Source organism: Passer domesticus, chromosome 4, assembly GCF_036417665.1.
Source record: "Passer domesticus isolate bPasDom1 chromosome 4, bPasDom1.hap1, whole genome shotgun sequence".
In the NCBI taxonomy this organism is placed as follows: Eukaryota; Metazoa; Chordata; class Aves; order Passeriformes; family Passeridae; genus Passer; species Passer domesticus.
Window position 1 is genome coordinate 2,210,735 of NC_087477.1, and position 23,197 is coordinate 2,233,931.

Genomic DNA, 23,197 nt, shown 5'->3' on the forward strand with positions numbered 1-23,197 from the left:
CAGCCCCAGCCAGGCTGGGCACTGTCAGCCCCTTGTCCTGCCCTCAGCATCCCCCCTTAGCCCACATCCCAGTGGCCTCAGGGATCTGTTGGAAGGAGTCCCTGGGGAGCCTTGCTCAGCAATGGCCCTGGGGGCTCCTGAATGCTCCCAGGGACTGCAGATTTTTCAAAGGACTTTGGGTTTTGTTCTTGCCTTGGGGATTCTGAGAGCTTTGTGCAATCATGGCCTCCAATTATCTGCTGTAATTAGTCCCTGGAGAGGCTTTGTCAGTAACAGCACTCAGTGGGGCTCACTAATGCTTCAAGGTACTTCAGTTATTTGAAGGTACTTGGTGTTTCCCTTTTGATACAGACTCTGGGAGAGGTTTGTGCCATCATGGCCCCAAATATCTGTTTTAATGAGTCCCTTGAGAGCTTTGTACTGACACTCAGTGGGGCTCATTAATACTTTGAGATACTCAAGGTTTTTAAAATACTTGGAATTTTCCTTTTCACACTGAGTCTTTGAGAAGTTTTTGTGCCATCCTGGCTTCCAATTCTCTCCTCCAAGGAGTCCATGAGGAGCCTGTGTTGGGGATGGACTTTAGTGGGACCCATTCATGCTTTGACACACATTGGGGTTTTCTTCTGTCTTTGACTTCTGGACAGGTTTGTACAATCTCCTCTCAGGGCCTGAGGTTCCAGTGCTCAGCTCTAAATTCACCATGGGCCTTATTAACATCAAAAAAGTCCTGACGAACCATGGCTCTGCCTTGATTTCCCTCTGGTCTAGTGCTGTTCATCAGGAAGTTTTCCTCTTGGAGAAATATTTGAAAGATTTTCTAGGAAATATGTATTCCTATTTTCAAGGATGTCTTTTATTGCTGTTCTTATTACACAAGAGGTGATTGCAGCATTCAGTGACTGATATTGATCCAGCAGGGACTCTCCTAAGGAGCTCTGGCCTGCTCAGAGAAGCTGTGCCTTGAGCTCTGACCCAGTGTCAACAACCTTGCTCCACATTCCCCAACCCCATCCTGTCTCTCCTCACTCACTTGGGATCTGCTTTGCTTGGAGATCTGACTGCACACAGCCAAAGAGGGGTTTTGTCTTTTTAATGCTTTGAAGCAATCGATATCTCTTGAGTTTCTCTGTTGAAAACATAGACCATCCTCAAGGCTGTGCCAAGCCCAAGGTGCCACCAAGGTGCCACCAAGGCCACTCCTGGCCTGCCCTGGGCCAGCTGTGAGGGTGGATCATCATCCCAACCTGCACTGGGCCATTGCAAAAAGCGAAATTCTGCCTAGTTTGACGTTGATTTCTGTTAGGGACCGGATACCCCCCTACCCCAGAGACAATATTTTCTAAAATGTCCTTGTTGACAACACTGGAAACATATTTTTGGGCCCTGTAACTGTTGCTAGGGCCCCTTAAAGGGGAATGGCATGGCCACTAGGTCCTCTGCAACTCCTTTCCCAATGGCCTGGGCTTGTACGACCGCTCTGTCTTTTGTGGTCCTGAGGCAATTACAGCCTCAATCATCTGCAGGAGTGTGGGCTCCATCCCTAGTGGAAGGACACGCAGCCCTTTCTTACATTCCAGGTTGGCATTGGCTACCCCCAATGAGTTTAGTAATTCATTTTGAGTCTTTTCATCCCGGACTTGTTTCTCTAGTGCCTGTTTAAGGCGATCAATCAATTCCATGCAGGGCTCTCTGGGTTCTTGTCTTATATTTACATAGTCCAAACTGGGGGTGCTACCATCCGGTACCTGGATTAAAGCTTTCAAAGCCATCTCTTTTATATCGTCCAATACTTCTCTGGGGATACCTGCTGCTTGATCACCTGGCAGGCTGTGTTGTCCTTTTTACAGCTAGATGGTTGATTGTCAATTGCGCCCTTGCCCCATTATTAGCATAGTCTGCTATTAATTGATTTAGTAAACGTTTCCATCCCCCTTTCCCACAGGGTGTATTCTGTAGGTGATAGAAACATGGTCATAATATATTTTAAATCATAGGGGATTACATGTGCTGTAAACATGGCCCTCATTATGCCATTAAAACAACGTGAGTCCTGCCTATAGTCTTTAGCTGCCGTACAAAACTCTTTGATTTCCCCATAAACCAATGGCTGATACCTGGGATTCTGCTCCCTTCTTTCATAATGTCCTGGGGTAATGTGGAGTTTCAAGACTATTTGCCAGTCTCCTTCCTGAACTGCTTCCTTCCAGATCTTTTCCCAGGGATCTCCTAGGGTTGAGGGGAGAGGTGGCTCTGGGGAATCCAAACTGTCTTCTGGGGAGGAAGAATAACTTGGAGCAGAAACACTTGGATTAGAAATAGTGTGACAGTTTTGCTTAGTATCCTTGACCATGGGGTTTATATTGTTGCCGGAGGGTGAGTAAAGGGCGCTGCCATTTTGTCATTTTCTGGAGCTGTGGCCCAGGATGGAGGTGGAATGAATGACAGTGGAGGCGTGACCTGCAGTCACAGGGGTGGAGTCTGGAGGTTCGTTCAGAGTGGAAGAGAAGGTTGTGGTAGCAGGAAGTGGAGGAGCCAAGATGGAGGGAGGATGGCCAGGCTCCCGAGCCACATTCGGGCTTCTTCCATCTTGGGTCTCCAGGGCACAATTCTCCAAGACAGCATGGCCATTGCCATCTTGGACCATCATGGAAAGTCCAAGAAAGGCAGGTTTCAGGGGAGGTCCCGGGTTAGGAGTGACTGATGGATCAAGTTTTCAACACACAGCTTGCTGGTGAAGTGTCTCAAGGATGGTGTAGAAGAAGGGGAGCATACGGGTTGCAATGGGGTCCCTTTTGATTGAAAGGTTGTACAATTTAAATCCCACAGAGTCACAGAATTCGGTAGTATGGATTTCGTCAGCATAAGTGTCTGGAAAATTTTTAATGATCAACCTCACAACTGATTTTAAATTGTTCTTTGAAAATATTTTGTCATGATCAGTGAAAATTAACTTAAAGTGTCCATATAAGCTCCTTTCTACTTTGGACAACTGGCCATGCATTTTTCTCCTTCTCCACTTTGGGGGGAACAGCCAGCGGAATGCCCCAAATCAATTATGGGATGTGGATTCGTATTTTAAAAAACACGGTGGCAAAATGGGTGATAAATGTCCTGCATTTTCCCAAACCCACCTGCAATCCTCCACAGGAGGAAACCGTCATCATCCCCACCAATGCTGGCTCAGGTCCCTCGAAGTGATGGGAAATCCACCAGGCCAGGCACAATCCACAATCCCGGGGAGCCTGGCCTATCTCTCAGCTTACCCCAGCTGACGTAACTGAATGTCAGGGTCCCTGCTCAGAGGCCAAATGTCGCAGTGAGGGTGGCTGCGACAAACCTCACTGGTTCCCTGACTTAAGAGTGAAGTAAGCAAAATAGGAAAAGGAGCGGGTTCAATGGAGTTGCCCAAAAAGAACTTCAATAACGGGGTGAAAAACAATAAATATGGAGAAGTTGAGCACAGTACGAAGGGCAGGATCCAAGGACCTGAGATAAAGGGGAAGCAACAACATATACACTTGGGGCTAGAGAACTAGAACAATACCCATATAGGGGAAACAAGTAACCAGTAGGGAAGCAGAATTAGGACAACTTAGCACAACAAGGCTAAAGACTTACGGGAGATCTCACAAGCTCATCCTAAGTTAAACAAATGACTCCCGGGCTTGAACCTCATGCTGGGCTCTTTTGGGGTAAAATCTGGCTGACTCTGAGTTACAGCCGGGCTAACTCCCACACTGCTGCTTTGCACTGGCCCCTTGGGACCGTGGGGCCCAACAGAGCCACAGTGATGTCTTTGGTTCCACGAGGCTCTACAGTGTCACAATGGTCCCTTGGATCCATGGTGCTCTGCAGTGTCACAATGGCCCCTTCATTTCACAAAGTGTCACATTGGTCTTCATAAGAAGGAAACCACAGAACCCCCATGTTTCAGGAGCTGATGAACAGCAGCCACCAGAGGCCAAGGCAAGCCTGACCTGTCTGTCCTGGCAGGTTTGTCTGGGAGCAACCCTTGGATATTCAAAATTATGAATGTGGAATCCTAATTTCAGACATTTGTGCCTGGAGAAGGAGGATTTTTTCCACAAAGAGAAAAGCATAGAGCCCTCTCCAGTGTTTGGAAAACAGGTCAGTGCTGGCACTCGGGAGTTAAAGACCATCCAGACCTGTCTGTCCTGGCAGCTTTTCTCTGGCAGCAATCCTTGGATACACAGAAATTTGGAGGTGGAATCCTAATTTTGCCCATGGATGCCTGGAAAAGTTGGACAGTTCTTTTCTGTACAATGGAAAGCCCAGAGCCCCAGTGTTTCAGGGGTAGATGGGAGCGGCCTTCCACATTCCAAGGTCAGCCAGACCTGTCAGGTGACTTCTAGGAGGCCAAGGCAGCCAGACCTATTCTGCGTTCTCTTGGTTCCATAGGGCCCTGCAGTGTCACAATGGCTCTATGCTTCCATGAAGTCTTGCAACATCACAGTGGTTCTCTTGCTTCCATGATGTCCTGTGGCATCATAATGGCCCCTTGGTTACACAAGTCCTTAAGGATCTTAATGGTCTCCATGGTTCCAAAAGGCCCCACACTGTCATAATGGTCTTTGTGTTCCATGAAGCCCTGCTGTGTCACCATGGTCCCTTGGTTCTGTTGGGGCCCAGTAGTGCAACAATGGTTCCACAGCTTCCCACAGTGTCACAATGACCCCTTCCCTCCATGAGGCCCTGCAGGGTCACAATGGCTCTTTGGTTCCCTGGGGCCCCAGAGTGTCACAATGATTCCATGGGGCCTTGCAGTGCCACAATGGTCTCCATGGATCCACGGTGCCCCACAGGATCACAACGGCCCTTTGGCTCCACGAGGCCCTGAAATGCAACAATGGCCTCTTGGTTCCACAAAGCCCTGCTGCTTCACACTGGCCCCTTGGGACCATGCCGCTCAACAGAACCACAATGATGTCCTTGGTTCTGTGAGGCTCAACAGTGTCACAAGGGTCCCTTGGATCCATGGTGCTCTGCAGTGTCACAATGGCCCTGCATTTCACAAGACCCCAAAGTGTTACAATGATCCCATGGTTCCTCAAGACCCCAAAGCGTCACAATGATCCCCTTGGTTCCACAAGTTCCTACAGTGTAACAATGCCTTTGGCTCCACAACACCCCACAGTGTCTCAGTGGTCTCCACAGGAAGAAAACAGCCAAGCCCCAGGGGCAGATGAGAGGCAGTCACCAGAGGCCAAGGCTAGCCAGACTTGACTGTATTGGCAGATTTTATCTGGGAGAAAGCCTTGGATATAGGGAATTTTAGAGGTGGAATCCTAATTTAAGCCATGGGAGCCTAGACAAGAAAGACAGTTCTTTTCCATAGGAAGGAAAGCACAGAGCCCAGTGTTTCACAGTCAGATGGGAAGTGGCCCTTGACATGTCAAATTCAGCGGGACCTGTCAGACAGGACCCAGGAGGCCAAAGCAGGCAGACCTGTTCCACGTTTTGCTGATATCATGCGTCCCCACACCATCACAATGGTCTCCTTGATTCCATGAAGTCTGGCAATGTCACAATGGCTTCTTAGTTTCAGGAGCTCCAACAGAGTCACAGTGGTCCCTTGGCTCCATGCGGCCCTGCTGTGTCACAATGGCTCCTTGTTTCTATGGGCCCCACAGTTTGATCATTGACCCTTGCTTCCACAGGGCCCCTGAACTGCACAATGGTTTCCTTGATTCCATGAAGTTCCACAGTCCCACCACAGTTTCCTTGGACCCGCATTGTCACAGTGACCCTTGGCTCCATGAGGTTCAGCAGTGTCACCGTGGTTGCTGTCAGAGTCTGGATGAGATCGATGTCCCGAGACACCTCGGGATGCTCAGAATGCCCGTGTGGGGCCAGGGCCGGGTCAGGCCTTGGTTTGTGGTGGGACAGAGCCCCGCCCCCAGCCCTGGCAGAACTGTCAATCACACAGCAGGGGCGGTGCTATCCCAGCTGTGATTGGCAGCAGAGCAGATGTTAATGGGACGGGAGCCCTGCAGGGCTGGCAGAGACCTGCAGCTTGCAAGGTGCTCTGCTCTCCCTCAGGTGCTCTCAGAGAGATCCAATCCCAGCTGGGCCCCTCAGGGCACAAGTGGCATTGCCTGTTCTTGGGCACACAGCTGATGTCTGCCTGGAAAGAGGCACAGGTTTTAATACCTGTTAATTTCATAATATACCAGAAAATATTTCTTATCTGGATTACTTGAGTACTTATAAGAAATGGCGAAGTATTCCCACCAGGAACAGGAATTTCCTGGATCTCATGGATTCTTCTACTGATGGCAGGAGAAAAAATACTGATCTTCCCCTCTAGCTTTGCCAGCAACATTCAGTCTAGTATTTCACGGCCCTCTTCCTTTAGGTGCCTCCAGCTCTCCTGGTTGAATGGCCATGCCTAAGGACAGCTCTTCATTTAGAGCAGCTGGATCTATGTAATTCCTGTTGTTCCCAGATTTCCTCCTGCAGCTGTTCTCTGGTTATTCCAATGTGTCTCCCTTGACTGGCTTCATGCTTTGAGCATCAGGGAGTTGCCCAATTTTTCAAAACTTTAAATACCTTCTTAGTCAGCATCTTAGTTGTGTTTTTCTCTTTTATATCTTTATGTCTTTGTCTAAAATCCTTCCCATATGGCAATCCCTTGTCGATAGTGGACATCTCAGATGTTGCTGTCACAAGGAGCTCAGGGAAGGGTTTTCATGTTTATTAAATTTATTAAATTTTATCATGTTCACATTTTTTATATTGGCCATGAAGAGAAACCCTTCTGTGCCTCTGAGTCTCACCAGTTCCTGGTCCCTCAAAGGACACAAACCTGATGAGTTGTGGTTCCCACTGCAGGGGCTGCACTTGGATCTCCCTCCATAGCCAGAGCAGAGCTCCCTTGTCCCAGAAAGTGCCTGGCAAAGGAGGGATGAAGGAAACAGGACAGGCTGTGGGGATCAGCTGCAGGGCACTGCCAGGGAGAAGAATGACTTTTGCATTTGATGGAGCTGTGCCTTCCCTTGGCTTTGTTGGCTGACAAGGAATGAACGTACCTCTGTGTCTGGGGCAGCTCCTTCTCCAAGGAAAGCAGGTGGGAGTTGGAGCCTAGGAGCTGAAAGCTGCAGGTCCAACCTTGTCTGGAGGGAGCTGAGATTTGCACAAGGCTGCTCTGAGTGCCAGGGCTTGGATGGGGGAAATGGTGGGGTGGGGGTAGGGACAGAGTCTGATTGATTGTCAGCCATGAAGGGTCTTGATTTTCATATCTATTCAAACTGCATGAGGAGGTACTTGGATTAAATGTCAATAGGAGATTGGATATATCAATGAATTTACAGGAGAAATAACCTAAACAGGACCTAAAAAAACTTTTGTCCCTGTCTTTTTATATAGAATATATTCAGTTTGAATACACTCCTGGAATTTGTCTAATTAACCACAAATTATTTGAAATCTGAAATCAAATTATTCCCAGAGGCTTGGCTTGTTAAGGTGTTCTGAATGTTATTGAGCCCCGGGACACTGAATTCCTGCACTGAAGAGCTGAAGGCTGAACAAGCCTCTGCAGCAGTGAAATCCAGCAGCAGGCTCCAAGTTGCTGAGGATGTCAGCAGCCCCCACTGAGGCCATCCCTGCCCAGAGACCGTGGGGGAATGGGCAGACAAGGAGAGCGTCCCTGGGGCTGGGCCAGCAGAACTCAGAGGCACCAGCGGCTCCAGCTGGGCAATGGAGTGTGGAATGTGGCTGGGAAAGCCCTGCCTGGGCTGTGCCAAGTAGGACAGACAAGCCCTGACTCCCATCCCCCAAACAACTCTCTCAATGAGATATTCAAAAGGAATTACAATTCTTTGTGTATTCTGAGTTGGGCTCACTGGAGAAATACCAACAAGAGTTTCTCAGGAGCTCAAAACAACCAAACAGCCTTTACTAGCAACTTTAGAAAATCAGAGAAACTTTGGCAAAAGGTTTATTATCATATATTAGTTGTTTTAGTTTGTTAATGTAAGATTTTCTAATTTTGAGATTTCTTAGTTAATGTATTGATGAGTGTGGTGGGTTTTATTGTCGGTTAATTATTGATGTATTTTTTGTGAAAATGGATTAGGAGAAAGGTAAAGTAGGTTTAAAATTTTAAGTGGATATAAAGAAAAAGAGATTTTTCTCCATAGTTTATAAGATTATTTTCTTTTTAAGATTAAGGTATTTTTTCTGTAATTTTTTTTTTATTTAGGATTTAAATTCTTCTTTACTGACTTTGATGGTTTCATGTTGTTTTTTTATATACTTGTATTTTGTTGGGTTTTTTTTACTCGAGGGAGGATTGAAGTATTGAAAGGATTAACACCTGACCTGCCGGTAACTTCTGGTGGGAGTTGTGCTTGGGTTGTGTTAGGACTGGTTTTATGGTTGGTTTTTGGGGTTTTTTGTGTTTAATTTTAGTTGTAGGGTTATTTTGTATGGGTTCTAGTTTGTAGGTGTTTGGTTTTAGTTGTGTTGGGGGAGGGCACTTGATGGTAATATTTTAACAAATTCAGTTGACCTCTCTGGTCGAAGCTGAATTGGACAGCCTGCAAGGGTGATGGGTTTTTCTTAATAGTGTAGTATAGTATACTAAAGTGATTGATCAGCCTTCTGGAATAATGGAGTTGTCAATGCTAATTATTAATTACCTAGCGGGAACCCATGCTATGATAAAACACAGAGCCTTACCCAGTGTTTTGGGGACAGGTGAGAGGTAACCCTCATGAAACCATTGCCAGCCAGACTTGTCCTGGAAATATTCCTATAGGAACAATGCCTAGATATAAGGAAATTTGGGGGTGAAATCCCAATTGTGGCTGTATGTTCCTGGAGGAGAAGGAGAGTTCTTTACCACACAGAGCAGCAGTGTTTCAGCAGCAGATAAGATGTGACATGCCAAGGTCAGCTGGACCAGTCAGGCAGTCTACAGGAGGCCAAACCAGCCAGAGCTGTTCTGTGTCACCTTGGTTCTGTGGGGCCCCATAGTGTCACAATGACACATTGGTTACACGAGGCCTTGCAGTGTCACAATGGTGCCTTGAATCCATGGGGCCCCGCAGTGTCATAATGATGCCTTGATTCCATGGGGTTCAGCAGAGTCACACTGGCCCCTTGGTTCAGTGAGGTCACACAATGTCAGAATGGACCCATGGTTCCAGAAGGCCCCACTGTGTCACAATGATCCCTTGGTCTCACAGGGCCCCACAGTGTCACCATGGTCCCTTGGTCTCACAGGGCCCCACAGTGTCACCATGGTCCCTTGGTTCCATGGGTCCTGTGCTGCTGCATTCCCCCCTCCCCTTCTCAGGCCGCCTTGCCAGATGAGAAATGCTCCTTGGGCCTCGGCCTTGGCCAACAGCCCCTGGGCTCAGCTCCTCTGCAGCTCAGCAGAAACACTGGCTGCTCCAGGCACTGGTGCTGCCCAACCACCTCCTGGTTTCTCTAGGAGCAGCCCTAGGAACTGTTTGTGTTCCCTCAGTGGCACAACATCCCTGTTCCCACACTGGAAAGAAAGCTGTTGATGCCAATTGTGGCCAGGATGAACCATTGCTGTGACTGCAGCCCCTCTCTTGGGGCCCTACAAACAGCGCTGCAAAAGGAGCCCCTTGGAGCTCTCCTGGGCCAGCGACTCCCTCTGAGTGGGGCCTCTCCCAGCCGGGAAATCTCCCATTTGCTGTGCTCGGGGATCCTGAACAAGGATGGAGCCTGGGCCAATCCCCCCACTCCTCCAGGCTCAACCCTTCACCCACTGGGGAGATGCCAAAGCATCCACAGGGAGCATTTCCTGCCCTCAGGGGAATTTCTCACAGGTGCCTTGCACTGACTCTTTGTGTCTGTGTGCACACAGGAGTGCCTGTGCTGGGGAAATGTGGCAGGAATGCTGCTCTCGGTGGGGTTGGAGTGCCTTGTATAGCTAAGTTAGTCAGGCCTGTAAGTGAGGTTAAATCATGAGGTCTAAGCTAAATTAAATGCTTCTAAAAGTTGCTGTTGGGCTAAGTTGTTATGTTTAATATAAGTCATTAGCTAAGTTAAACACTGTTAAGTGTTATTCCTCTTTTAAATTACAAAGTCATAGGTTGTAAGTTAGGTTAATACTATTAAGTGCAGGGGAGAGGTCAGACTCCACTCACCGCCGGACTCAAAAGAGAGAGCCCCTCTGGGAATACTCTTCTTTTATTCCCTGTGTGTTTACAGAGGCGTATCCAGGTTCTCAGTGGCCACACTAGGTGACAATTTCAAATCTGGCCACTAATTGGTTTGAGCACAACTTTCTCAGAAACTCGCTTCCTGGTCAAACCACGACATTCTGTCACTTAATATTAACCCCTTGCAGGGGATTTTTTCAGCGCTCTCAAGCCCTCTTTCGTAAGACATGAGGACGCTGCTGGGGGGTCCCTGTCTCCCTGTTCCACCCCAGGGCCCCGGCCCCCCATCCCCGTGTCAGGCTCTGGGGTCGATCTCGTGGAACATCCTCTGGGGGAGGCTGCAGCAGAGGGGACGAGGGGACCTGGGGGGTCAGGGGACCCCGCTGTGCACAAGCAGTGTTGGACTGCTCTGGGGGAACTGTGAGGGGGGGCTGGAGCAGAGTGACCTCCCCAGTGACCTCACACAGCCCCTGTGATGTCACACAGCTGATCTGTGATGTCACACACTCCCTGTGATGTCACAAAGGCCCTGTGATGACACCCAGCCCATTTGTGATATCACAGCCCACATTATGATGTCACATTTAATGTTATGATATTACACAACCTACCCTGGGATGTCACACAGCCATTCTATGATGTCAGAACCCCTCTGTAATGTCACACAGTTACCCTGTGATGGCAGAATCCATTCTATGATGTCCAGCCTATGATGTCACAGAACCTACTCTATGATGTCACAGGCAACTCACTGATGACACACACAATTGCTCTGTGATGTCACAAAGCCCCTTCATGATATCACAGGGCCAGAGCTGGGATATCAGTCTGTGATATCATAAAGCTGCTCTGTGATGTCACAGAAGATTCGGTGATGTCACAAACTCACCCTGTGATGTCACAGTCTGTTCTGTGATGTCACAGCCTGCTCTATGATGTCGCTCCGTCACCAGTGATGTCACAACCCACTCTCTTATATCACAGAGTCACCCTCCATGATGGCAGACTCTGCTCCATGGCCTCACATCCTCCTCTGTGACATCAGAGACAGTTCTGTGATGTCACAACCCCCTCAGTGATGTCACAAAACCCTCTCTGTGATGTCATACTGCCAATCTGTAACGTCACAGCACACACTTTGATCTCACAGTCTGCTCTATGGTGTCATAGAGCCATGCCATGATGTCACAGCCTGCTCTGTGATGTTACACAGTCACACGGCGATGTCACAACCCACTCTCTGATGTCACAAAGCCACTTTCCATGTTGGCAGAGTTTGCTCCATGGCCTCACACCCTATTCTATGACATCACAGCCAGCTCAGTGATGTCACAACCCCCTCAGTGATGTCACAAAAACCTCTCTATGATGTGATAGTGCCACTCTCTAATGTCACAGCACAAACTTTGACCTCACAGCTTGATCTATGATATCACACAGCCATGTCATGAAGTAACAGCCTGCTGTGTGATGTCACAGAATCCCCTCTATGATGCTGTAGTTGCTTAGTGACCTCTCACAACAAACTCTGTGATGTCATAGCCCAACCTGTGACCTCACACAGCCCACTCTGTGCTGTCACACAGCCCCTTGCTGACATCACAGCTGCTCTATGCCTCTAGGACACAGCCACAGAGGTGCCGCTGTGACACAGCCCCCTCTGGGACATCCCCCAGCCCCTGCCAGTGCTGAGCCCCTGTCAGCTCTGTCTGTGCCCTGCTCGTGTCCCTGAGCTGCCCTGGCAGTGCCCCAACCCTGCTGGGCTGTGCACGGGAGCTGCTCCTGGCCAGAGCTGTCTCTCTGCAGTGCTGCCCTTGCCAGGAGCTGCCTCTGGGCCAGGAGCCCAGCCCAGCTCAGCAACACAGACACAGCACAAGGACTTTAATGACCCTCTGGGGCTTTGGTGCTCTTTGCATCAGACTCAGTCCCTCAGAGTGTGCTCAGAGAACTTCTCAGGGACTCAAAAAGAGAGTGAAACACAGAAGTTTCTCATATTTTAAACCAATCCTTCTGAGCGACAGGACTGAGAAAGTGTCCCCAGGTTGCAGCCAGAGAACAACACTGGAGGCAGTGATGACAGTTGGGGAGAAGCGAGGAAAAGATGTCTCTGATGCTGAGCAAACCTGCGCTTCTGTCCCTGCAGGCTGTCGTCATCCCCTGGCTGCCCCACCTGGCTGGCCCCTTCCTTTGCTGACAGCTCTGCCTCCTGCCTGCCTCTGCCTGCCCACGCAAAGCCTTGGGCTGCTCCAGGCTCTTTCTGGGGGATGTGTTGCACCACAGCCTTGCCCTGGCAGGGAAACTCCTTTCTCTTGCTATCCAGTCTGGGCCTCCCCAGCTGCCCTTAGCACAATTATTTCTTCTTCAGGCTCATTCCCACTATGAAGAGAAGCTCCAGCCTCTCTGAAACCACCCTTTACTCCCTCCCGGACTACTCCTGTTCTGTCCTCAGTCTCCACACCCCTGAGCCCAGAGCCTGCAGCCTCCTCCCGCTGGTTATGTGATGAGGCCTCCAAATCCCATCTTGGGAGATTTTTGGGTCCTCTCCAAGGTCTGTGAAAATGGAAAAATAGTATTCAAAGGTATTTTTTCCCAAATCTTGCAATGAGAGAAAAAGGGTCAATGTCTTTAAACTGAATGAGGGTGGATTTACATTTGTTAAAACGAGGAAATATTTTACAATTATGAGAGTGGCACAAAACTGCAACTGTTTTTCCAGAGAAGTGGATTCCTCATCCCAGGAATTATCTAAGAGCAGGAACTTTGTGCAACCTGACCCAATGAAACCCTCTCATTCCCAAGGACAGAATTCCTGTTGTGTGGGTTCTCTGATGTGCTGGGTGCCCTCACTACGCTTCTGGCCAGAATGTCTGCTGAGGGCAGCCAGGCTGCTGCAGGGGCAGTGACCTCACAGCCATCACCATGGCAGCCCTGTCCTGTGGGAACTCAGTACATCACTCCGGATGTCCAGAGCTACCGAGACAACCCTTGGGGGGCTCGGAGGCCCTGGAATGTTGCCAAAAGTACCTGGTGGCTTGACTTTGATCCTTTTAAAGAAATGACACCTGAAGGTGAGGAGATGAGAGAATTTCAGGTCTGAATGGTGAGGGGATGTTATTCACTTGTTAGAACTTAAGTTAGAATGCACTGTACGGGGGGGTTTTATGCATTGTACAGGGGGGTCTAGAATTCTGTGCATGGATCAGGAGTCCCAAGATGGAGGAATTTGGGCGTGCCCTGTCCTTCTTCTTTCTTCTCCTTGGCATCCATGTTCAGGATGATGTTGGCATGTGTGGATTGGTTCATAGAAAGACTACACTTGCCAACAAGGGCAGAAAGTATTGGGAAGTAAAGGTAAATATCGAATACGTAATTTTCATTATAAAAGAGACAACTGCCTCGTGGGCGGGAGAGAGTGCCTTTGGCTGTCTTGCTGATCAGACCTCGGCTGGACAGACAGAAAATCTTTGTAGATAAGAAATAATAAACTCGACTGAAGACCTAAAAGCAAAAGTCCAGACTCCTTCTTCGAGAGCGCGGCCTACCCAGAACCACTTTTTCCCATGCTGGGGCAGAGACAAGTAACAGCCGACCCCGGCATCTGGTGTCCCTGGGTGGGCACGAAGGGGGGCCCGAAGGTGAGCACGAAGAGCGGCAAGCGAAAAGGACAGCCCGAGCGGAGAGCCGAAGAGTGAGCCGCAGAGAGAACACCCAGGTGGGCAGCACCCGAGCAGGCAGCTCCCAGGCGGGCAGTTCCCGGAGCTGAACTTGTTCCCAGGAGAGCACTGATAACTCCTTGGGAAGGCAGCCAGAAGAGTCTGAAGAAGCAGCAGCCAAAGAGAGAACACCGCACTCCACTTCTCCCGAAGAAACCTCGTATCAGAACAGCCCGGATCGGAATCGGAAAGGCGCCTCCGAAGCCATCTCCTGTGACCTGCTGGATGGGAACCAGGAGCCTCCAGACTGCTCTGACGACACAAATTCGGTGAGAAGGTCAAAATTAAGAAACATGGGGAACACACTCACACAGGAACAAATAGAAACATTGTCAGCCTTACAAGGCGTGACAGAAGCGTACGCAGAGGGGGTTTCTAGAAAGGAGCTCAAAGAGTTATTATTATGGGTCAGATATAATTATCCATTTGCAGAAACACATGTGTTGTTTGAGGTGGGCTTTTGGCAATAAGTTAACAGGCATTTATATTTTTTAGCTGCCAGAAGGGAAGAGACAGCTTTCAAGCTGTTATCTCCAGCAAGAATTATGTTAGAGGCTATCTCTGCAAAATGTAGGAGATCAGCCAGGGAATTAGGTTCCACAACTCCCACAAGGGTGGGGAAAAAAGAGCATGGCTCAGTGCAGAGATTGGCTCTGGTTCCAATTGGCCCGGGGGGGACGGCTCCCGAGAGAGAGGAGCAAGGGGAAAAGGCACTGCTTTCAGCCCCGTCATCCCAAAGTCCCAAGAGACCTCCAAAACGCCCTGAAACCCCAGAAACTGAGGGGGGTTCAGGCTCCGATTCAGACGCGAACACAATCCCAACCCCAGAATAGCTGAGATCTTCACCCAGCGAGATCGAGGAGTCGGGGACGATTGCTCCTGAATTTCGAGTCTCGGGGAACGAAGGGGCGGGGGAGGCAGAAGAATCAGGAAGGGGGGTCCGAGGGGGATCGAAGGGGGATGGGGAAACGCTTTCTCGCGGCGGGCACGGCAGCGCGGCGGTGACGGCGGCGGTCGCGACCGGCGGGGGGGGCGCGGAAGCGGTGGGGAACACGAGTTTTGGCACGGGTTTTGGGGGACCCACACCGGGGGTGGCGGCCTTGGCGGGCGCCGTGCCAAAGACGCACGCGGGGGGTGAGACACGTGGGACATCCGGGAAGGGCTCCCAGATCACAGCGTCCACGTCAGACGCGGGGAACAAGCTCGGAGCAGCCGCGGAATTCCGAGCAGCACCCGTAAGTAGACGTAGGGGACGCACGGCGGTGACGCAGGACCCGGAAACAGAACCGCGGCAGTCTGCTCGCATCGCGGAGCAAATACGGGCACGGGCGAAGCAGGGATCGCACACACGGGGACAGGGTGTGGACACAGCATCAGAGAGGGAGGAGAGAGAGTCAGGGACAGACACTGGGGAGGAGACATCAGAAGGGGAGCGGGACGGAGACAGTGACGTCAGTCTAGGGGAGACGGGAGGCATTCCCGAGAAGGCGCACGCACGGAAAATGCGGGCAGAACGCGGTCGGGGGCGGGTCCGATCCTCCGTGACGTCTCGGGCGAGGAGGGGCCGATCTCGGGGCTCCGTGTCCCGGGGCTCCACCCCCTCTCCGGTTCCGGTTTCCTCGATTCCAACCCCTGTGGTCCAGACCTCTCCCATCTCAGGGCGGTGCTCAGGTGTTCAACCTCCATTGCTGGCTCAGCCAAAATCCGTGCAGGCTCGGGTTCCACAAACACAACTGCTGCAGCCAATCGATACGGCTGAGGAGCCGATTGAGCTCGTGACGTCATCGCAGCTGTCCAGGCAACCCAGTGGGGGGATGACCGAAATGCAGGGCAGAGCCACAACGTTATCTCATGGCAGGACTGCAACAATGCAGCAGTTTTTTCCAACAACATATAAAGGGAAGGCAACGCCAAAGAAAACAGTACCACTGTTAGAACTCAAAGATACATTATACGAGGATCAAGGGCAAGAAGAAGACGTGATACAAATTGCAGCATCAGAAGGAATTCCGGCATGGATGTTTTCAGCAGCAGAAGCAAGAAAAGGATATATGCCATCATTTGATGCGATGAAAAAGATGCAGACACAAGAATTTCAAATTCCTTATTTAAGTTCAGGAGCGAGACCAAAGACCTCGAGTCAAAGACTGTTTGAAAAACAATCACTGTTGACATCGAAGACTCCACTGTGCATGCAATTGCCAAAAGAATTTCTACAGGAGGAAGAGGAACAACCAATGAAAATGGTGGATTGGAAACAGGTCAAAAAAGAACTGACAGAAGAAGCTTTGCTGCAAGGATCAGGAGATCTGACAATGCCAGTGACATATGATGCGCAGGGGCAGAATCCAAGGTGGGAAAGGTTGAATCACGATGTGATCAAAGACTTAGCGAGAGCTGTTCAACGCAATGGACTGGATTCACCATACTTTAAACAGCTCCTGAGAGGAACATTTAACATGTATGACCTGACGCCATTTGATATTCGAAGCCTTGTGTCAATGATTCTCACAGACACGCAGAATCTCATCTGGGAAAGAAGATGGCGAAGATATCTCACAGAGTTGAGGAACAATTATCAAGGCGGGCCAAACGCGAACCTCACTGAAGCACAGTTGGCAGGGGATCCTCCAGATGACAATCCAGCAGAACAAGTGGTACGTCTTCCAAGGCAAGTGTTGAATGACATCAAGGAAGCGGGGCGGAAAGCGATCTTGCAGATCGCTCCAGCAGGAGTTCCAGATGTCCCATTTTCAACCATCAGGCAAGGTCCCACGGAACCATATTCATCATTCATAGATCGACTCACGCAAGCGGTGGATCGGCAGGTGACCATCGAAGCTGCGAAGCGACCACTCTTGGAAAGTCTCGCATTCGGCAATGCCAATCCGGATTGTCAACGGGTCATCACTGCAATGCCAGGACGGCCATCCTTGGCAGAGATGGTGGAAGCATGCAGCAAGGTGGGAACGCCTCAGCATGTTGCATCAATCGTGAGAGATGAATTGAGAGGAGAGTGGGAAAACCAGCTGAGAGAACACTCGGGAAAACAATCAGAAGAAGAGATGCTGGACAAAATATTTCAACAGCAGAATGAAATTCTTGCAACCATCCAAAAGAAAAACAATCCACCAGGAGGACAGTGCTACAAATGTGGAGCATTTGGACATTTTAAGAAGAATTGCCCACAAGCACACGCACAAGCGCAGATGCAAAAACCGCAAAAACCACTTTGTGCACGATGCGGAAGAGGAAGACACTCTGTGAAAGAATGTTATTCTCAGACGGATGTGGAAGGAAATCCTTTACCACATCCGGGAAACGGGAAAAAGAGCGCGCACACAAATCGCCAGCGCGCAATGACACAAGTGATGGCGATGACACAAGAGCAGGCAGGACAGTCATCGGAGAGCATCAAGCAGACACCCTCAGCAAAGTCCTCAGCAGACTCTCCAGCGACCCAGACCTTCTTCCACCAGGAGCGCAGTGCACATTGGCAGCTTCCAAATTAGTGTGTTTCTTGAACGAAAGTCATGCGGGGGTACCAACAGGTGTCCATGGACATTCGGACAAAAAACAAGATTTTTTAATAGTAGGGCAGGACAGAAGTAGTATCCTGGGACTCATTGTTTATCCATCAGTTATATCAGCAGACAGAAATACAGAATTAACAGTTCTAGCAAAAGCCCTCCGTCCACCGTTGATCGTGGCGGAAAATACTCAAGTTGCGAGAGCTTTCGCATTGCCACCACATGCCATTGGGCAGGTTTTGTCAATCTTTGATGAGGAAGAGGGAGAATGTTGAAATTCATGCCACGTGGATCAAACACATAGGTCGAGATCGACCCACACTCACATGTCAGTTGACTTGTGGGGACAGAACAATAGCGGTCAGAGGAATGCTTGACACGGGAGCAGATGTCACAGTAATATCGTACATCTTTTGGCCCCGTGATTGGAATTTGATTGTGCCTCTGGGATCTCTCTCAGGCATAGGGGGAGCTTCTCTATGTCTGCAGAGTGAGAATTCTATTGTTGTCACAGGACCGGGAAACAAAACAGCGATCATTCGTCTGTTTGTTGTGCAAAAGCCAATCACAGTTTGGGGAAGAGATTTGTTGGCTCAGTGGGGGACGAAGATCGAGGTGGATTTTTAATTGGGGTCACTGCGGCACTCGCCACACTGAAACTGACTTGGAAAACAAATGATCCGGTTTGGGTGGATCAGTGGCCCCTTGAACGAGAAAAGTTGAGTGCGTTGAAGAACCTGGTCCAACAACAATTGGAGAAGGGACACATCAAACCAACAAATAGCCCTTGGAATTCTCCAGTGTTCGTCATCAAAAAGAAACTATCAGGTAAATGGAGGCTGTTGCATGATCTCAGAAAGATCAATGAAGTCATTGAGGACATGGGACCTCTTCAGTTGGGACTTCCATTGGTTTCGATGATTCCCAGAGATTGGCAACTCGTGATCATCGATCTCAAGGATTGTTTTTTCAGCATTCCACTTCATCCAGATGATGCACCAAGACTTGCCTTTTCCGTTCCAAGTATCAACAAGGAAGCACCGTTGCAACAATACCATTGGGTGGTACTTCCACAAGATCTGAAAAACTCGCCGACAATTTGTCAATGGTACATGGCACAAGCTTTGTCACCGGCACAGAAGAAATTCCCACAGGTGAAGATTATTCATTATATGGACGATTTGCTCATTGCAGCGTCAACACAACAGGAGCTGCAAAAAGCTCGTGACTGTGCGATCACAGAGGTGCAAAAGGCAGGCTTGGAAATCAGTGTTTCAAAAATTCAGGAGATTGCACCTTGGACATATTTAGGGTAGAAAATCTCAGAGAGAATGATAAACCCCCAAAAGATGGAGATCAGCACAAAAGTCAACAATCTGCATGATTTGCAACAACTTTTGGGAGAAGTCAACTGGATGAGACCAATTCTAGGGATCACAAACAACGACATTCCAGCGTTGCTCAATCTTTTGAGAGGGGACACAGACATTCGATCTCCCAGAACACTCATGCGAGAGACAAAGAAGGAATTGGAAAAAATCACAGATGCTATTCAAAAGCGTCAAGCACATCAGTTCGTTGAATCATTGCCTTTTGAGTTGGCAGTGCTGGGAGAGAAAACACAGTTCCACGGTTTGATCTTTCAATGGGATTCATCCCAAAGAGATTCTTTGATAATTATAGAATGGATTTTTCTGCCATACAGGCCTTCAAAAACAATTCTTACAGATCTAGAAATGATGGTGCAAATCATCATCAAGGGGAGAACAATGTTGCTGACAATGGCAGGACAAGAATTTTCAATCATTCATTTACCATTGAAAAAAGATTATTTTAAATGGGCAATGCAGAAATCAAAAGACTTAATAATTGCATTGTTAGCTTTCCCAGGAACTTGCACAATTCATTTTCCGCAACACAGAGTGCTGCAGTCACAAATATGTTACAGAGCAAAGCCAAGAATAAGTGAAGAACCTCTGGACGGGATCACAGTATTCACTGATGGCTCAGGGAAGACACACAAGTCAGTGATCACATGGGTGAACTCAGAGACAGGGAAATGGGACTCAGACGTGAGGATGATCCAGGGTTCTCCACAAATTGTGGAATTGGCCGCAGTCACTCGAGCATTTCAATTGTTTGAACAACCTCTCAATTTGATTACGGATTCCGCATATGTCGCGGGGGTAGTCAGACGCTTGGAAGGTTCACTCTTGAAAGAGGCCAACAATGAAATATTGTATTCATATTTGGTGAGCATGAAAACTTTGTTAGAAAATAGGGAACATGAATATTTTATCACACACATCAGAGCTCACACAACACTTCCAGGATTTTTAGCAGAGGGGAATGCTCGAGCAGACAGGTTGACAATGCCCATTTCACAGACACTCCCAGACATTTTTGAGCAGGCAAAATTGAGTCATAGCTTTTTTCATCAGAATGCACATGCATTGATGGAATCTTTCCGTCTCACAAAAACTCAGGCAATAGAGATCATCAATGCTTGTCCAGATTGTCAACTTGTACAGCCGCCAGCCTCAACAGGAGCGGTCAATCCATGAGGACTGGAAAGTCTTCAGCTATGGCAAACAGATGTCACGAAATATCCCTCATTTGGAAGGCTCAAAAATGTTCACGTTTCAGTAGATACATTTTCAGGAGCAGTCTTTGCTTCAGCACATGCAGGGGAAACAGCAGACCATGCTTGTTGACACTTTCTACAAGCATTTGCGTCGTTGGGCGTGCCTCAGGAAATAAAAACAGATAATGGTCCAACTTATACAGGCAGGGTGCTTGACAAATTTTTGAAAAAATGGGGTGTCAGACATACCTTTGGTATTCCACACACACCCACAGGTCAAGCAATCATTGAAAGAACACACCATACCTTAAAATCCCTTCTAGATAGACAGAGGAGGGGGGAGCCAGAGGCGACACCACACATGAAATTAAATAAAGCATTGTATGTGTTGAATTTCCTAAATAGTTCATCTTCAGAACCCAATCCTCCAATTTTGAGACATTTCTCAAACAGTTCACAGGCAAGACTAAGGGAGAATCCTTTAGTTTTGATCAGAAACCCAGAATCAGGACAGATAGAAGGTCCTTTCAAACTAATCACTTGGGGCAAGGGTTTCGCTTGTGTTTCCACAGAGCAAGGTCCGAAGTGGGTGTCAGCACGACACGTGAAGCCGTTTCGAATGCAAGAACAAAAGAACACAGATCCCAAAAACAGAGAGACAAGTACTCAGACGGAGGAGGAGACTCAAACTACAAGCAATAATCTAGAAGAAACAGAAGAATAAAAGACTTTGGGGGGTTTTCTGTGAAACTTTGGGTGAAAAATGGTGATATTTAGTCAGAAAGGTGGGGTGATGAACTTTGCAATGTTCATGTGTTTTGTCTCATTGCCAATGGTCTTGAACAACAAAGCAAATTTGCCAGTCAATCAGCCAGGAAAAAATGTTTGGGAAGTTTTAGCCCAGGCAGCAGATTTAGATAGCATTTGCCTGACGCACTCCAGACCAGGGAGGCCATTTTCAGCATGCATGATTGGATTGCCGGTGAATGAATGGCCAATTCCAGGACACACTGCAATCGAGATCTCACAGGTTGTTAAAGATCCTGTGAATGAATGGTGTACGTGGACACATTCTCTTCCTGTGGCTTCTTCCGAACCTCAGGAATTGGAGATTTTCGGGTCCATGACAATGAATGTATGCATGAAATTTGAGAATTCAGGTACAGCAAAGCCAAACAAAACTACTGATGTCACTCCCAGTCATGAATTCTACAGAAATGCGTCAGCCTGGTGCAACAACACCATGGTGACAGACAAAGGGTCACTCCAAGTTCCAGTGCAACTGCCAAGGGGATTCTTTTTGATTTGTGGAGACAGGATTTGGCATGGTATTCCTGCGAATGCCAAGGGAGGTCCATGCAGCATTGGAAGAATTTCAATGCTGACACCAGATTTAAAAATGCAGAGAGAACAAAAACATAAAGAAAAAAGATCTTTACAGCATTTTGATGAGAATTGTGATGACAGGGTTTACACTTGGAGCAAGGCAAGGAGAATTGCGACAGCAATTTTCTCACCTCAGGCAGCAGCAGGGGTTGCTTTGACTCAATTGGATCGTATGGGTTGTTGGCTGAGCAAGCATGCTCAATCAGTCTCTCTTGCACTGAGTGACATGTTGCAAGACATGAACAGTGTAAGACAGGCAACTCTGCAAAACAGAGCAGCAATCGATTATCTTTTGCTCGCTCATGGCCATGGGTGCAAAGAATTTGAAGGAATGTGCTGTATGAATCTCTCCGATCATTCCAGGTCAATTCATGAAAATATTGAAAAAATAGAGGAGAGTGTGAAGAAACTTGGCGAGATCACTGGATCTTGGATTGAGGACATGGCAAAGTTTTTTGATCTTTCAGCTTTGGGAAAAGAATTTTTAAAGATAGGGTTTCAAATTTTGGTGATTCTCATAGTCCTCTTGATTGTAATTCCATGCATTCTTTTGTGTGTGCGGGGTGTCATGAGTCGAGTTGCAAAGAGGGTGCTTTTGGTGCAAACAGAAGGGGGAGATGTGGGAACTCAGTACATCACTCCGGATGTCCAGAGCTACCGAGACAACCCTTGGGGGGCTCGGAGGCCCTGGAATGTTGCCAAAAGTACCTGGTGGCTTGACTTTGATCCTTTTAAGAAATGACACCTGAAGGTGAGGAGATGAGAGAATTTCAGGTCTGAATGGTGAGGAGATGTTATTCACTTATAAGAACTTAAGTTAGAATGAACTGTACAGGGGGGTTTTATGCGTTGTACAGGGGGGTCTAGAATTCTGTGCATGGATCAGGAGTCCCAAGATGGAAGAATTTGGGCGTGCCCTGTCCTTCTTCTTTCTTCTCCTTGGCATCCATGTTCAGGATGATGTTGGCATGTGTGGATTGGTTCATAGAAAGACTACACTTGCCAACAAGGGCAGAAAGTATTGGGAATTAAAGGTAAATATCTAATACGTAATTTTCACTATAAAAGAGACAACTGCCTCGTGGGCGGGAGAGAGTGCCTTTGGCTGTCTTGCTGATCAGACCTCGGCTGGACAGACAGAAAATCTTTGTAGATAAGAAATAATAAACTCGACTGAAGACCTAAAAGCAAAAGTCCAGACTCCTTCTTCGAGAGCGCGGCCTACCCAGAACCACTTTTTCCCATGCTGGGGCAGAGACAAGTAACAGCTGACCCCGGCATCTACCATCCTGCCACATGGAAACAAGAACCTGCTGTGTGATTGCCCAAAGCTCTAGAGATCTGTTATTGTGTGAATGTAACTGTGAAACCATGTTCTGTAAGGTCTGAAGTCTGGAGTCAGTCCATGTAAAGTGCTGTATGCAGGGGTGCCAGCCTCCACCCCACACGCCGCTCCCTTGCCAGAGGCCGCGCGGGCTCTTCTCCAGGCTGCTGTGGGCCCGAGCCGGGTGCCCATGGAGCCCCGGCGCGGCGGGGCTGCGGGGCGGCCCCGCGGCTCCCCGGGCAGCAGCCGGCCCTCTGCCCCCTGCGGAGCCCGGCGCCAGCGGCTGCTGGCCGCGCCTCAGGGCTGTGCGGGCAGGGGAGGCCGGGGCTGGGCACAGGGAGCGCCTGCCACAGGGGCTGAGCCCGCGCCGAGCCTTCCCTGCTGCCGCTCTCTGCGGCTGGCAGAGGACACGAGCCGAGCGGCTGAGCAGCTGCGCCGGGCCCTGCGCTACCTGGAGACCCCCCAAGAGCCCCTGCGAGAGGCGGCCATCAGGTTCA